At 38.2% G+C, this 17,303-nt stretch overlaps 1 long non-coding RNA gene across 1 annotated transcript; it reads left to right on the top strand.

Annotated features, from left to right (window-relative positions):
- Positions 1 to 10,491: 10,491 nt before the first annotated feature.
- LOC141576055 (uncharacterized) lies at positions 10,492 to 16,231 on the top strand. The gene is made up of 3 exons (XR_012504284.1): positions 10,492 to 11,271; positions 14,049 to 14,149; positions 16,094 to 16,231. It is a non-coding gene; the product is annotated as an uncharacterized LOC141576055 (long non-coding RNA).
- Positions 16,232 to 17,303: the final 1,072 nt, after the last annotated feature.

Below are 17,303 nucleotides of genomic sequence, written 5' to 3'. Positions count from 1 at the left end.
GCTGCTTGGGTAACATGCTTGGATTTCATTCTGAAATTAAAGGCCCAGCATTCTGAGAATAATAGACCCTTACCATCAGTCTGCAGATAGTCCTATTTGACTTCTGTTTTATAGGATTTGTTTAGGGCCAGATTCCTGGTAAAATATTTTTCTTGGAGTGAGGGTGACTTAAATGCTTGGCAATATAATTCAGTTAGCAAGAAGTATTTGATTTAAATATTCTAGTATCTCTTATTCTTATCTGCCCAGCTGTATTTTTAAATTGGACAATTTTAACCCTCCATGTTGACTGAAAGATCAAGGGGTTCCTTCCCCTCTTGCTTTCTGTGAGTTCGCTGGTCTTGCTTCATGAGTATTTAGATTAGTGCCAGATGTGTTGTTGTCAGAGAGAAGGAGGAATCTGAAATGAACAATCAGAAAATGCTCATGTAATGTTTCTCCAAAATTCTTTGAATGCAGGGAATTTTGAAACTTGAAAGGAGAAAAAGGCAGTTCATGTAACTGTAGGATGAAGGAAGTGTTGCTGAAAGCCAGAGGGGAGGGGCAGAAAGTGGCAGTCAGCTGGCCCTGCTTCCCTGCCTGCTCACCTCTGTCTGCACATCCTGCTCTTCCCCCAAGACCACGTCTCCCCTTCACAGATGCAGGGGCCTGCACCTTAGGGAGGAGAGGACCAGGCTCAGTAGGGAGGGCTTAATGCAGTTTATTTCATCTGGACAGTAGAATACTATTCAGCCTTTAAAAAGAATGAGGTAAAGCAATGTAAATTCAAATGAAAAGATGTCTACAGTATATATTATCAAATGAAAAAGCAAGTTGTAAAATTTACACATAGTATTATTTCATTTTATTTAAAATATACTTTATGTATATATATATAAGAAAAGGTATTGAATGATATGTGTTAAACTCCTTAAAGGAAATAAAATATATCTTGGCAAGAGATGGATAACTCTTACTTTCTACTCTTTGTGTTTTAAAATTATTTGAAATTTTATGGTTAATAAATATTATTTTTATTATTGGAAAACATTTTCTATATAGACAAATTTGATGGGTAAAAGCAAATAATAATTTGGTTTTTATTGGTATATAACCTTAATTAAACACATCTCACCTCCAGTAAATGTGCAAGGAAGGGAAAGCAAAGGCAGATGAGAGTATTAAGTTTAGTGCAGTATGTGGCTTGTTCTCCCTGCTTCTTAAATCTCACATAACATCAGCTGTGTCTTCCTGTCCATGAAAGCAAGGAACAAGTGTGCACTATCTAGTCCTCATTTCATCATGGTGGAGATGGAACTTCTGCCAGCAGTAAGGATTGCTCATGCTGGGGTTGAGTTTTCTCATTTGATCATTTAGTTTGCTTTCAATAGATTTACAGGATTCTTGAAGTAGAGCTGGCCTTCTAGCCTGAGTACCTTATTTAACAGATGATGACAGTGAGCCCTACAGATAGGAAAAGGAGGCAAAACTGGAGGGACCTGGGTCACATGGGGCAAACTGGTCTTTGACGTTTTTCTAATTGAGGTAGGGTTGATGTACAATATTATACAAGTTCCAGGTTGCAGTTTTTAAAGGTTATACTCCACTTATAGTTATTATAAGATATCAGCTATATTCCCTGTGCTGTATAACATATCCTTGTAGCTTATTTATTGTATAAGTAGTAGTTTGTACCTCTTAATTCCCTATCCCAGTCTTGCCCTCCCCTCTTCCCTGTCTCCATGGATACCCATTAGTTTGTTCTCCATACCTGTGAGTCTGTTTTTTGTTGTTGTTGTTGTTGTTGTTATGTTCACTAGTTTTCTTTTTCAGAGTTCATATATAAGTGATATTCTACAGTATTTGTTTTTTCTGTCTGACTTATTTCACTCAGCATAATACTCCCCAAGTCCATCTATATTGTTGCAGATGGCAACATTTCATTCTTTTTTATGGCTCAGTAATATTCCATTTTATATATACCACAACTTCTTTATCCAGTCATCTGTTGATGGACACTTAGTTTGCTTCCATATCTTGGCAATTGTAAATAAGGTTACCATGAACATTGGGGTTCATATATATTTTTAGGTTAATGTTTTCATTTTCTTTGGATGAATACCTAGAAGTGGAATTGCTACATCATATATTAGTTCTATTTTTAGTTTTTTGAGAAGCCACCGTCCTGTTTTCCATAGTGGTTGTAATAGTTTGCATTTCTATTGTTCCTTCTTTTCCTAGTTTGTGTGTATAAACTATACTGACTAAACCCAGAGTGAACTAGTTGCTCACAGTGTCTCTCAATGTGACTACACATTGAATCAAGTGGGAAGCTTTTCAAATCTGGATGCCTGGGCCAATTATATCAGAATCTCTGGGTGGGGGTGTGTGATTTTGGGGGACTCAGCTCCTGAGGAGACTGATGTGCATGGACAGCCAGGGCTGAAAACTGGCTTCAAGCAGCACATGCTGCCTGTAATGACTTGACCTCCTGGATAAATCACAGGCCTCCAGGACTCAGCTCTCACACACTAGTCTCTGTATAAACTATACACCAACAGTATATATGGGTTCCCTTTTCTCCACATTGTTGCTGAATGTTTGTGGTTTTGTGGTCTTTTTGATGATAGCCATCCTGGTAGACACGAGGTAATATCTCCCTGTGGTTTTAATTTGCATTTCTCTGATGATTAACAACATTGAATGTCTTTTCACTGCCTCTTTTCTTGGCTCAGTGGCAGGAACTATAGGTCAATTTTCTTTTGATGAAGCAAGTAGGAGGAGGCTTGCTTTAGGTCCTGCTGACAACACCTGAGATCTTCTTGGTCACTGAGTGAACACCTTACTCAGGCTCATTGACAAGAAAAAGGTGGTGGAGAATATAAAATGTGGCTTTGAAAATTCAGACATTTTAGAAAACTAAAACTTTTTTTTTAAGAAGTAGTCATAATCTAATTTTTATTTCAGTCTGTTCTGTAGATAAGGGTGTTCACATGCTTCCTTTTTTTAATTTATTTTTTGTTCAGTTTCCAAGTGTGTTGGAGGTTGGGTCTGGGAATGGTTCTTCTTTTTCATTTTATTATAGCTCTCTATCTTTATGGGTTAAAGATTGTCAGTTATCTGTTGTAGACTTGAAGGGCTTTTTTTAAGTGGAAGATTTCCTATGTTGGCTGCGCACATTTCCATGATATTGCTGTGAGATCTGTTTTTGGTATGGTGTGGTACCATGTCATTCTAGTGAGTGCATTGCCTGTTATTTCTATGATTGCCAATGTGGTTTTTGTTGTGGTGAACACAATCTACTTTTGTTTTTTAACAGAGCCTCATTTTGATTAGGTGTTTATCACAGATTGGAGAGTGGCTAGGGCTTCTCCTTTTATTGGAATTGAGACTTCCAAACCATTTCTGGGGTGCAGGCTGTGGTACGTGGTGTTGGAATGTTTCCAATACACACTCATAACAGTTCCTTTGTCCTTTCTATTGCCATGGGAATGTCCAAATTCTACACAGAAACATCAGTGGAAACAAATCTAAAGATGTCATGCACTAGGGCCTGCTGTAATGATCCTTCAGTCCCCCAGCTGGGTCCTCAGTGAAGTACCAGGTCAGTGCCATCCCTATTGTTACATTTGCATGTGGTAGACAAGGCTGATGGAAAGGCTTCAACTTCCCCTTCTGTGCACCCAGATCTCTGCTCTTGGCTCTCTCTTCCTTGTGGCATGGGACCGCCAAAACAACCACAGAGCATATCCACACCCTCTGCCTTGGACCCAATAAAAATCACAGTTGTGCCTATGAAATATGCAGGTTCTTTTGCCATGGATTCTGATTTCAACCCGAACTTCCCCTGGGTCCCTCAGACCAAAATTATGATGGTTCTGATAGAGCCGTGCTTCTCTTCTATTGCAAAAATGCCAAATTTGGCCCTGGACCTGCAGAGATCATGAATATGTCCATGAGATACCTAGATAATCCACACCATGTGCGTCAGCAATGTTGCTTTTTGAATTCAGGTCCCAGGCAGTTCTGTTCTGTAGACACTACCAATCACAGAAAACAACACACTCCAACCCCATGAGACTCAGTCTGTGCCATCAGCCTCAGCCCTCTCCCTCAGCTTCAGCAGACATTCCTAGCTCAGCATCAGCAGCTCAAGCCAAGGTCTGGGGATTGATTACAGGGATATTTTGTGCTGGTTTCTTTCAGTTCTGTCAGCCAGGCATCTGCTGTGCACTCCTCTCACCCTCATTGGATCTCCTTCAATCCCAACTGATCTCTCTGTGTGTGTCCCAGTAAAACAGTGTTTTCCCCTTTTTAGCTCCCTCACCAAAAGTCAGGTCCTGCACTGATTTCCTTTTCTACTTTTCTTTTTCCTCCTTCCCAATTTTGTGAGGACCTTTTCTGTCTCTTGAAGTAAGAGACAGAAAAGGTGAAATTGATGTTCAACCAATGTCCAGCAGGTGTCCTGAGCCAAGGGGTGGGTGTACATGGATGAGAGTGAGCTAAGAATGCACTTGTAATCAATAAAAGATATCAAACACAAGAATGTTATATGGGGATTAAGTTTTATAGGAGAAGAGGAATGAAATGAGTTCTGCAAGGGAAACAACTATGTAAAATTCCTGGCTTTTCTGGAAGAGTTTGTTTATAATGTGGTTTTTTTTTTTTTTTATGGATGACACGGTAGATACAAAATCACTTTGGTATTTAATTTAGCTTCCATTGTGTACATTAAAAAGAGTGGTTTTTGTAAATCAATATTTATAATGTAAGAAGCACCATCTTTTATAATGATTTAAAGTCAAGATAAAATTTTTACATATTATCTTTTTAAATGGATGAGGAAAGGACACAGTGTTTCAAAATCCTTTTAGAGGGTAGTGGATGAAAAAACATTCAGGCACTATGTTCTAAACTGCCTGGAAGCTGAGAACCTGTGCTGACCATTTAACATTTTGACCCAGTGAAATGATAAAGCCAGAGTCATTTCAGAAATGTCCAAAAGCTATTTCAAGCATCCCCTGCAATTGGCCACATCCAGAACTCTGAACACAGTAAATGTTCAGTTAACACTAGCTCATTGACAAAATATTTTGGCCATTCAACTGATATCTATTAACAGCATAAATACAATATCCCTTCTTCCTAACTCTAACCTTCAAGGAGATCTTTCAATTTTTCAAATATCAGTCAAAAGTATGTTATTGAATGAAGCCCTCTACTAGATAATAAGTACACTGAATTTGGTTGTTTTGTTCTTTTCCAGATACTGATTTACATGCCAAGTATAATGCCTGGCCCAGGAAGCTCAGGAGATGAATCAAATAACTTGACCATGAAGGAGCACTGAGGAGGAGGCAGAGATGATCTCTGGCATGGGTATTATAATAGGTGTACTACAAGGCTCAGAGTCAGTGCAGAGGAAGAAATGAGGAGCTCTTGGAAGTGGTGGGCAGAGGGCAAGTGTTTGGAATGTTCTTTAAGAATAGGTACACTTGAACTGACTCTTAAAAGATGGGCAGGTGTTTGACAAGGCAATGTGAACACCACAGATAGAGGGGAGTGAAGCCACCTGGAAACCTTCCTCTCTGCACTGCAAACAGTTTGGGATGGTTGGTGCATGGCACGTGACTGTGCACATTGTGTCCATGTTGTGTGCACTGATGATTTAGAAATGACAGAGGGGCAAGTGGTGAAGCTGGAGAGTTGCAGAAGCACACAGAGGAAGACTGACTTACATGGTTCTTCAAGGTATTTGGACATGATCCTGTGGCAAAGCAAGTCATTACATGATTATTAAACTAAGCAGTATTGGTGTGGAATTTGCCTTCCACAACAATTATTTTCCTGCAGTGTGGATGACAAATTTGGGAGGTGGAAGAGGGGAAAGAAAACAAACTGAACTGCTGGTTGGAAGACAATTATCAGTGGTCCTGGAAAGACTCAAGGCAATCAAGAGGCTGTGAAGGAAGGGTGCTGAAGGGAGGGACCTTAAGGATATGTACTCTGGACAAACTGATTACTATTGTTTAAGGAGTAGTTTAGTGGGGAGCAAAGCAAAGACAAGCACAAAATGTGTTCTAAGTCTTTTGGGGTTATGTAATTGGGTAAATGGTATTGATATTTGCAATATATCCATATATATATATGGAATCAAAAAATTAGTCACAAGTTTCTGGGAGAGAAAGTATCTTCGGCACCCTAACTCCAGGTCCTCAGTTTTTCTATGAGGCAGGAAGCACAGGTGATGTTATCCCTATTTTATGTCCAAAGGGGTAAACTTTTTGCCTACTATCACATGCAGCAGGTTGGGAAATTTACTCTCTACCAGGCTTAAGAACAGGTAAACAAGGGAGACAAGAACCATGCTTTCACAGAACTTATATTCTTGTGTTTGTGTTGGGGGGAACAGAATATGAACAAGTCAGCAAGCAATGAACCCAGGTCTGAAGGACTATAATGGTAGCAGGCAGTGGTACTTTATCTAGATATTAGGGAAAGTATCCCTGAGGTCACACTGGAGCTGACCTTCCATTGAGAAGGAAGCAGTCATTCAGATTCTTAGGGGAAGAATGTTCTAGGCAGAGAACAGCAATTGAGAAATCCCTGAGGTTGAAACAAGTTTGCTGCACCCTGAGGGAGGAATTCCAAATACAGAGCAATTGAAGAGCTGGGGAAATTCCTAGTTCCAATGGCATTCCTGGGAAGGTGAAAGTGAAAGGCTTGTGACCCCTTAGGGTAAATACCTAGCACAAATACTCTTGGGGAGGGCTGGGAACCTGCCCAATGTGCACAACACTATACCTCTAGAAACTGCATCATGACTCACAAATGCTTTTGGAAGACAAGCCCTTGCTCAGTTGCCTATTTTGGTACCTCATTTAACTAAAACTCATTTAGGTTTGCCTACAGAGATGAACTTAAAAATCTTTAGATGAATGGAATTCATCTTAAATTTATCAGCTCAGAACAAGAAACCACCTACAGTCCAATGGCAGGCAGCTCTTCCCCCGAGGCTCAGTCATGCCCTAACATGTTACATGGGAGCAGAGCCTCCCAGCCAACTTCCAAAACCCTAAAAGAGACCAGAGAGGCAACATTTTCCCCAAAGGATGCCCCGTTAGCTCAGCTGGACAAGACAAGGAGAAATGGTACCCCACTGCCAAGGTGCCAAGCTGGGTTCTTGTCTATGTGAACCTGGAATGCCTTGGAGAGATGGGACATTGGGGCTGCCTGCTGGCTCTGAGATGGGCCATCCCAAGCACAGTCCTGCCTGCTCTCTGGAACACACTGCTCACACCTCTCATCCTGTGGTCATCCTCCACTGCTACTTTGTGGGCTACCTATTCTTCTGCCAACAGTGTTTCTTATGCCACCCCATTTAGCCAAATGGCTTCAAATTCAAATTCTCACTACAGGTAATGCAGATCAACACTCTGACCCTCTCTGAAAAGATCCTACTTTACAGCCAATTTTCTCAGATGCCTCTGCTTGGTATATCAAAAAAAAAAGTATGTGAATTTGATATTTATCAATATAGCATGAATAAATTATGAAATAATTAGATTATTCCTAAATTATGTAGCCCCTTTCAGAGTATCACATTGAGAAGTTATATATCATGGGCACTTATTTTAAAGACGGCCCCAAACCATGAAATGCATTCTTTGGAGTGGTTCTGGAGACTGTGGCATATTGTGGTCCATGCCGAGGGTAGGTTCACCTTGTGTCTGAGCTCATTTCAAACCATATGCTCATAACATCTCTTTACTTCAACTGACTGGCCAATTTTTTTTCCTAAAATCACCATTCAACCTTGGATCATAAGATGTTCGCACATACTTTCACAGCACCGGTATGTCTCCTTCCTAACAACTTTAATAATGGCAAATTTTCATTTATTTGCAGTGATTGATTCACCTGTCTCCCTCAGTAACTGCGACTTCCACAGCAGCAGGGACCATGTGCATTTCTGCTTACCAATATGTCCCCAGAAACTAGCACAGCTTCTGGGACACAGTAGGGGCTTAACAACTAGCCACTGGGGGAAAGATGCTATGGAATATACTCATTGGTGGAAATGTTTCTGCTTCTAAGAGTGGATCTGCCAAAAATCATTCAAATCAAGGCTAAATAAGGTTAAGGCTCAGCTATGCTGTTTTTTTCTTTAAAAAAATACAAGAAAGACTTTGCTGCTATTTGGGTTTAAACTGATTTTGGAGACAATTATCAAAAGGTTTGACTAACAATTTAACAACACTCATTTGGATATGTATGGTGATGATCAATTTTAAAACATTTTTTTAATGGAATAAGAGTTCATTTTCAAAAAGGTTCACCCAAAGTAGGCCAAATTTAAAAAGATAAGAAAAACTACCACTTACTTTGTCAGGCACTCTCTCTCTATTATTTTCATTTAATCCTCATATCTGAATCTTACCCCAGGTCACAGATGAGGAAATGGAGGGAGCAAGAGGCTGGGGTTAGACACTGACTAAGAGGCAGAACCAGGATTCACATCTAGGTCTATTTGATTCCAAGAGCTATGTCTTAAATCTAAGCCACATTTTAAGCTAAAAAATAAATGCTGACATTGAATAATAATGTATTTGTTGCTCCCTCTCATGAAAAGGTACAAGACTACAGCTTAGTACCATCAACTGGGGCAAGTATTTAAAATAGAATTTGGATGCCAATGATGGGGTAGCAGGGAAATGAGAAAATTCACAAAAAAGGAATAAGGAGGGATATTAACTAACATTAACCGAAAGCTTGTTTTATGCTATATACTGTATTAGATGCTTTCATAGTAACATTTATTTTAATCCTAAGACTCCTGTGAGATGGGTAATAACAGTCAAGAAAAAAGTGGTATAGAATAACTGGTATTTGGCTACACCAATGCTCCTTTCCTCCTTTCTTTCTAAGGATGTGAACCACCCACATTTCAGCTGAGCATTGTCTGGAATAAGGACAACATTCCCCAGTCTTTATTCCAGCTTAGTGAGGTCACAATACTAAATTCTGGTCAATGAAATGTAACAGGAAGTGTATGACAGCCTCTGGGAAATTTCCTTAAGAGACCATAGATGCTTGCCTTCCTCTGTCTCCTTCCCTTCCTTCCTTCCTCCTTTCTACATTGCATGTGATGGATAAAGCTCCATCTAGGGCCATGAGATTGAGGGCCTCATCTGATGTTTAGCAAACCTAAAAGGTGGAACCAGCCTAAGCCTCAGGAGATTTGTGAAATCATAATACCAGTTCTGGATTGTCTCTCTAGAAATTTTTTTAATGTGAAAGAGAAACAAACATCACTTTGTTTATGCCACTGTTCTTTGCAGTCTCTGTAACTGGCAGCTAATTTTAACTAATCCAGAAACTTATCCAAAGTGATCATGTAAAGTTCAAACCCAGGCCCACCAGTCTGCAAAGTCCACACTCTTAGGCAGAAGCCTGAAGAACTCCTGCTTATAATCTGCAAAAGATTGGTGGTGGGGTAAGAGTGTGTGTGTGTGTAAAACTGCTGACAAGAATTTGACAGAAGGAAAGAAGGAAAGTTTGAATATGCTCACAATTCTGCATACCTAAGAGACAATCAAAGGGAATATGCTACTGGACAGTAAAGAATGTTGTCTCCATCAGAGGTGGACAGAGAAAGATCTGTCACCTGCATGGATCTGGAAAGAGAAAGGAAAGAGAAGCTGTGTCTCTGAAAGATGCTGCTGTATTTTATTTCCCATCTATATTTTATAAATTTCCTATATACATTTATTATTCTGTTCATAGAAAATTCTAAAAGACTCAGTCACTATTTCCACAGCCAAATTTGTCAAAGTGTAAAATTGTGTTTAGAAGTCTCATCATAATTATTAAGCACTCATTCTGTGCCCATCAGTATGCTAGATATCAAGCATAATATCAAAAAAGCATCAACCTTGGTTTCTGACCTCAAGCAGCTCAGAACTTAGGTGAACACATAGAAAACAACCAAGTACTACTTACATGAAGAGATGGATCAGTGCAGGTGATAATAATCAGAAAGAGACTCATGAAAGAGAAGTAAAATTTAGAAAGACCTAAATTCTATATGTTTGCTTTATCTGCCCCAAATATTGTCTTAAAATGACCAATTCACCCTCAGGGCTCAGTCAATCTCTTTCTGGTAACCTGAGAATATCCAGAAGAAAAAGACATAGAAATACTCTGTTTTCTACAGCATCCCATTGGTTTGTGGCAATATCTAGTGGTAGGCTCCTCACATTCATATGATAAAGGAGATGACTGTGAGCAGCAATGTGGCTGGTTCCTCTGCCCAATGGCACAAACAGAGTCACAAATAACAGAAATGAAAGGATCACTGCAAATTGTGTTATTGAACTGCATGACCTATATGGAACAATCAACTCACTCCTAGGTTTGGCAGGGCCTTTCTGAGTTGATTCCCTGAAAAACAAAACAAAACAATAAAACCCAAACCAAACCAAAAAATAAAAAAATAAAAAAAGAGAGACTCTGAGTGTCATCATCTCTTCTCCATGTGGCTGCCTTGATAAGAGTTCAGTTTTCTCTGTGTCATGAGAAAATTTTTATGATTAATGGAAGACAGAATATTATCCAGTATTAACAGTTATTTTCCAATTCTGTATTATAAAATTATTTCTGATAATGGAAAATTCTCCATTTCTTTAAATTAATTAAAACATTGAAAGTCTACAGTGTATAAAAGAAAGCACTGGAGTTCTGGAGAGGTGAGGCAGAATACGAAGGTAAACAGGAATCATTATTCCTTTTCTCAGAGGTATGTAATCTACAGGGGAAGCATGCAGCACCTGAAAGGGGAGGAGAGGTTGGTGGGCCACGCAGGGTTGAAGGAGGAGCATAGGAACATGGGTCTGGGAAAGTTTGGCTAGCTTTACAGTGCTCAATTGAAATACTACTTTGCAATATTTTCTCAACACCAGGGTTCAAGTTTGTTAGTCCTACTGAGACATCAGGTCAGAAGAAAAGAACAAAAGTGAGAAGGCATTTATGGCTTTGCATTCTCAGAAAGTCATCCTGCTGGTTCAGCTGTGTATGATTGAGCATATTATCATTGATGAAGAATTTTTATTTATTTTTTATCAAAGACTTCACCATGTTTTCCTGACCTTTTCAATCTCCTGGTTGCAGAGTTTTAACGTGAGCTCTCCTCGGGCCTGGGAGAAATTCTGAGAATGACCCCTGAGAATGAGCTCAGTGGTGAGAAGTCCAAGGACAGGATGAGGTCGACATTGCAAGTGTTTTTGGAATAAGGTAGCTTGACTAGAAACTAATTGTGCAAGGCCAGCTGTGCACTTCTGTGTGAGCTGATCCCTTATCATGGTCCCAGTGTTAAATATTCACGACCAATTACTCTGTGTTCTCAGCCCACTGTGCTGATTGACCCTCTGCCTTAACTATATGACATCCCTTCCTTTTATGACAAGTGTTAGGAAGGTGATCTTCCAGGCTCTTCTTCAAGGGAAAAACACAATTTCCTGCAGCAGGATGCCCGCCATCTCCAGCTAATCTGTCTTCTTGGAAGATGTCCAAATATTTCTTTGAAAGTTTCCCATGCATCCCATTTAAAGAATATGTACTGTCATCTGGGTCCCATATTGGAATCTGCCACACAGGAGCCAGCCAGTTATTGACTATTGTCTCTTTCCCATCCATAAAATGAAGACGTCTAAGAAAATATTTGCAAGTGAAGCCAGGCTGAAAGCTTAGAATTAAAGCAGAGTTGGTGCTCCTTAGCTCCTGTGAAGTGATATAAAAAAAGCCCTGATGGGTTCTGCTAGTGACTGAGACAGTGCTTGCTGGGATCCCTGTAAGAATTCAATCTGTGTTCCCTGGACCATGTTGAAATCTGGGAAAAAGTTTTCCTGATACTGTGAAAACAGCTGGTTTCTGAGGTTCCTCATAGTCAACTTTTTCATTTCTTTGATTTGAAGTAACCCAGGTCTAATACCAGCTAGACCTTGATTCCATGCCCCTCCCATCTTTTTTTCCTCAATGACTGTGTGTGTATGTATTTGTGCATATGTGTTTCTTGGCCTAATATTAGGCTATCTGTTAATTGTAATACACATTTAATACTGAACTTCAATTCTAACCTTAACTGATTCTCTAAGACTAGGACGTAATATGTATGCACATGTATGTGTGTGTGTGTGTGTGTGTGTATGTATATATACACACATATATATAGTTTGTTAAGAATTTTTAAGAATCAATATAAACTGTAAAAGAACAAGATTCAGAACATTTTAGAAATAGAGGAAAAGAGATATGAGTCAGAAAGTGTATGAGAATTGGTATCTTGGCTTCTGCTGGTGGCTCTTCTGTCAGTGAGATCTGGGGCAAGCCACTAACAGTCTAGGCAGGAGTTTCTGTTTTCTATGTGTTTAATGTAACTATCCTGGACTATATCAGAAAAGAAGATAGGAATATTTCATGTTCCAGATATCTCAGACTTCGTTTCATTTTACCACTCATTTATCATCCAACAAATATTTATTCTATGCCTACTGTGTGCAAAACACTGGACTGGTTTCTGAGGATACATTGGTCCATTTGATGGATGTGGCCTTTGCCCTCCTGGGGTCCACAAGTCTCCAAGCATTCCTCCAGGGACCGTTAGGCTGGACATGATAAATCAGTGAGGACTAACTAACCAAACCCCAGTGTGTCCCCACACCACAGTTCTCTTTGTCTTTGTCTCCTGAATCCTGTGTATCCAAATGCAGGCACACCTTCCAATTATCCACTTATTCTACTAATTTATCTCTGCTAACTTCTTTATCTCCAATTCAGTCTCTCCACCAAATTGTTTTTGGAGGATATAAAAACAAATAAACATGTGCCCTCAAGAAACTTAGAGTTTTAAAAAAAAATAGAGGCAAATATGTAGCTGGATATATGAGCAAATTCAGGGCTGATTAAAATCTCCTAGTACAGGATATTGACATGGTTCAGAGCCTATGACTCAAATATGCTTTATAATAGCTGAATGTAACCAGGTCACCTTATGAAAAAGAGCAGTATGATAATAACTCAGGCATCCTTTATCTCATTACAAAATTGAAGGGCAAAACTAGTTGGGTCTTACATTGGTAGATGAAAGAGTGGGCTAAAGTGGAGAGGACTTCCCAGATTTCTCACAGAAATTGAGACCTAAAGGACAAATTAAAAAAAAAAAAAAAACAACAACTTAAGGCTTAAGGAAGCCTGTTGTTTTTGTGAGCAGAATAGCTTTTGGTGTCTGGTAAAGGCCTCTGTGTAACTGGGGGAGTTACAGACAGATTGATTACAAGTAAAAATGAGGGAGGAAGCATACTAAAGGATGAAACAAATATGTAAGTGGGTGTAAATTTTATAATTTTACCTTCATCTTTGAGTGAACTTGATTATGAAATAAAATGCCTGGATTTGCTTAATTTACTTAACCAATTCAATAATCAGATACAAAATTTTGTTCTTCAGGGTCCTCAAGGACACAAACACACAAAAAAAGATGTGTGCATTCTGACAAAACATAATCATAATGCAAATAATTTCTATTTATAAACTATTTTATAGTTCATGCATATCACTCAAACAGTGTATTACTGTCATTTCAAAATAACATGCTCTCTCCTCTGTAGTCTGCACACCTGAGAGTGACAGCATCTCTTAGCAGTCCCCAGTCTTGCTGAGTCATTCTGTTCATCCTCCTGTAGCTCAGGCATCATTCAGAGGCCCAACAGGTTGAGAATTGACAAGTGCTTAACTATGGATCCCTAACTTACTCTGGAGGAATGCTGTAAGACTGTGGACCTCAGGAGGGTAAAGGTTACATCCATCACATAGACTAGCACATCCCCAGAACCCAGTGCATTGTTGTGCATATGGGAGGCACCCAATAAATATTTGTTAGATAATAAATGAATGGGTGAAATGAAGTCTGAGGCTTCTGAAATGCACATCTTCTCTATCTTGTATAGTGCAGGGCCCTCTCAAGATTTAATCCCTAGCTCTGTCTACATTAACATGTTCTTATTTGATTGAAGAATCAACACACTTAAAGACTGGGATTTGGAAGTGAGAAGGAGTACATGGAAGTGATTCAGGAAGACAAGGAAATGAGACACAAGTGGCAACATTTGTCAAAGTAAGATAAAAGAATACTTATTACAAGATTACTTATTATATTTCTCATGTCTGTGCATGTCTTCATCTTCACCTTCTGGTAACATATACATCCACGTTGAATTGAGCCATTTTCCCCAAATCGAGGATCTTGTGACTTTGAAGTACCATAATATCTTGAGATTTCTTTGATAATTTTTGACCAATGGGTTCTAGAGATGCTGGAAACCCTGACAGTATAAAATAACAAGACAATGTAAAAACATGAGTCAGAAAATCATGACTGCCTTTAGACATAGCTACTTAAATATAGCATGGTGACTAAAAGTATGGATTCTTGAGCAAGACTACTTAGATTCAAATCCTGACTTTGCCCTTGTGAGCTGTTTGATTTTTGTTGTTAATTAATTTCTCTGTGCCTTAGTTTTGTATTTCAAAAATGAGTTGTGGTGAGGATTAAATAAACAATACTGTTAGAGCAGTTCTAGGCGTATAGGAAGTGCCATATTAATCTTAGCTCTTGTCGTGATGGTGGGTAAGTCACTTATCCACTCTGGGTTTAAAGTTTCCAGGTATAAAATGAGAGATTTTGACTAGATTTTCTCTAAGGCCCTCCTGAACCTACTGTTTGCAAATGCTTACAGTCCATGTGCTTTTCTACATATATGTATGTAGTTTGTGATAGGAAAGTGCATGATTAGTAAATGCTTTCCTTGATTGATGCAAGGAGATGTTATTAGGGGATTGAGACAGTCTTCTTCACTAGGCCAAATTCCTTGAGGGTAAGAGTGTATCTTTTCCTCCTCAGGATCCCAAGGCCTAATGTGGTGCCTGGGGACAGTGGGTGCTCTGTAAACTGTTAATAGATATGGAATAAATACCTATGTCTTGTGTACCCAGATATATGGGAATGGGAAATGGTTGTAACTCCTTCCTAGGCCTTATCTCAATTAAAGCTACTTACACTGAATATTCAAAAAACATTAGTGCTCTCTACTGGAGACATTCCTAGTACAGGAATTCAAATTTGAGTTTTTGATGGCAAATTCTGATTTGAGTTCATAAGTCCTGGATTTGAGAAGTAGGGTATAGCAGATACACATAGTTTACTGTGTTGCAAGCACAGATTTGGTGTTATGGCACTGAGGATGGCATGATCAGCATTAAAATGCCAAGTCTCATTTCTTTGCCATGTATTTATGCATTTTTTCCAGAGCAGCTTAATCTATAGATTTGTACACATGTTGTGTTTGCTCTGATTCATCTTAATTAAAAAAAAAAAGAGAGAGAGACATAGCATTAATTGAAAAAGTAATGTTAAGAAAATGAAAAGACAACCCACAAAATGGTAGAAAATATTCACAAATAATATATCTGATAAGGGACTTGTATCCAGAGTTCATAAAAACAAAACTAAGCAAAACAATAGGATTTACGTTTCTCATTTAAGTTATTATTTTCTCTACACCTCAAGTCTTTTTTTTGTCATTACTGTTTTCTTTTTCATTAATTGAATATTTTCTAATATTACTTTTTAACTTCTTTAATGATTTTCTTGCTATATATTTTTAGTTATTTACTTAGTGATTGCTTTAGGCCTTACCATATATGTCTTATCAAAAACAGTTTCACAATTACACCAGCAATTTCAGAGAATGTAGAAACAGCCTTCCCATATAGCTCTACTCTCTTTTCTTTCTTACTGTGGTATTCTTGTCATAGGTATTATCTCTATGCATGTTATAAGCCCAACAGTACATCATTATAATTATTATTCCTTTATGTAATTTTATGTCTTTTAAAGAAGCTGAGAGGAGAAAAGAGAGCAAGTTTATACGTATAACTTTTTTCTTTTTTTTTAATTGAGTTATAGTCAGTTTCCAGTGTTGTGTCAGTTTCCAGTGTAGAACACAATTTTTATGTTATATGTATAATTTTTCTCATATTAGCCTTCTTTCCATTTCAGGTTCTATGCATTTGTTCCTTTGGATTCAAGTGAAACATCTGGAGTCAATTCTTAACCCAATGTTGGTTTGTTCTCACCAACCTCTTTGCCCTGCTATTGGAAAATATATTACATTTCTGTATGTTATATGCCCACAAATACAATTAAATGTAAACTGCTTTATGATTTTTAAACAAGATAAGAAAGGATAAGAAATAGGCAATTATACTCCTTTATAATTGCATAATTACCTTTATCAGTGTTCTTTGTTTTGTGTGTGTGTGTATTCAAATTACTGTCTTGGGTCACTTGCTTTCAGCCTGAAAAACTAACTTTAGTATGTCTTGTAAGGTAGGTCTACTGGCAGCAGATTCCTTCAGATTTTGTTTTCCAAATGTCTTTTTATTTCATCTTCATTTTTAAATGATAATTTTGCTGGATATATGATTCTTGATTAAGAACTTTTAAAATTTGAGGGCTGAGAATAGGTTATCCTATTGCCTTCAGCCCTCTATTGTTTCTGATGATAAGTCAACTGTTAATCTTATAGGAGTTTCCTTAAGCAAGATGTCATTTTCCTCTTGCTGCCTTCAAGATTTTCTTTGGCATTTTTACTATGTGTCTATTCATGGGTCTTTTTGAGTTTATCCTACTTGCAGTTTGTTGAACTTCCTGGATATGTAGATTTAAATTTTTTAGGAAATGGGAATTTTTTAGCCACTAATTTTTCAAATATTTTTCTGCTCCTTTCCTTCTCTGTACTTCTGGTGCTGCCTTTACATGTCTGTTGGTATACATTAGTGTCCCACATTTCTCTGAGACTTTGTTCATTTTTTCTTCATTCTTTTTTCACTCTGTTCTTGGATTGCATAATTTCTATTGATCTATTCTTAAGTACTTTTACTTTCTGCCCGTTTAAGTGTATTATTGATTCCATCTAGTGAATTTTTAAATTTCAGTTATTGCTCCTTTCAGTTCCAAAATTTCCATTTGGTTATTTTTAATAATTTCTGTCTCTTTATTAATGTTCTCTATGTGATGTGACACTGTCATCATGCTTTACTTCTAAAATCATGGTTTTCTTTGTTTCTTTGAACATATTTATAATGGCTTCTTTTCTCACATCTGGTCTCTCCTGCAGGTGGCTTTATTGCCTGCTATTCTTCTGGTATCTAGGCCATAATTTCCTGCTTATTTTGCATGTCTCATATTTTTTGGAAAATGAACATTT

Source organism: Camelus bactrianus, chromosome 35 (assembly GCF_048773025.1).
Source record: "Camelus bactrianus isolate YW-2024 breed Bactrian camel chromosome 35, ASM4877302v1, whole genome shotgun sequence".
Taxonomy (NCBI): domain Eukaryota; kingdom Metazoa; phylum Chordata; class Mammalia; order Artiodactyla; family Camelidae; genus Camelus; species Camelus bactrianus.
The sequence above is the reverse complement of the archived record's forward strand: the minus strand, read 5'-3'. Positions and strand labels throughout refer to the sequence as shown.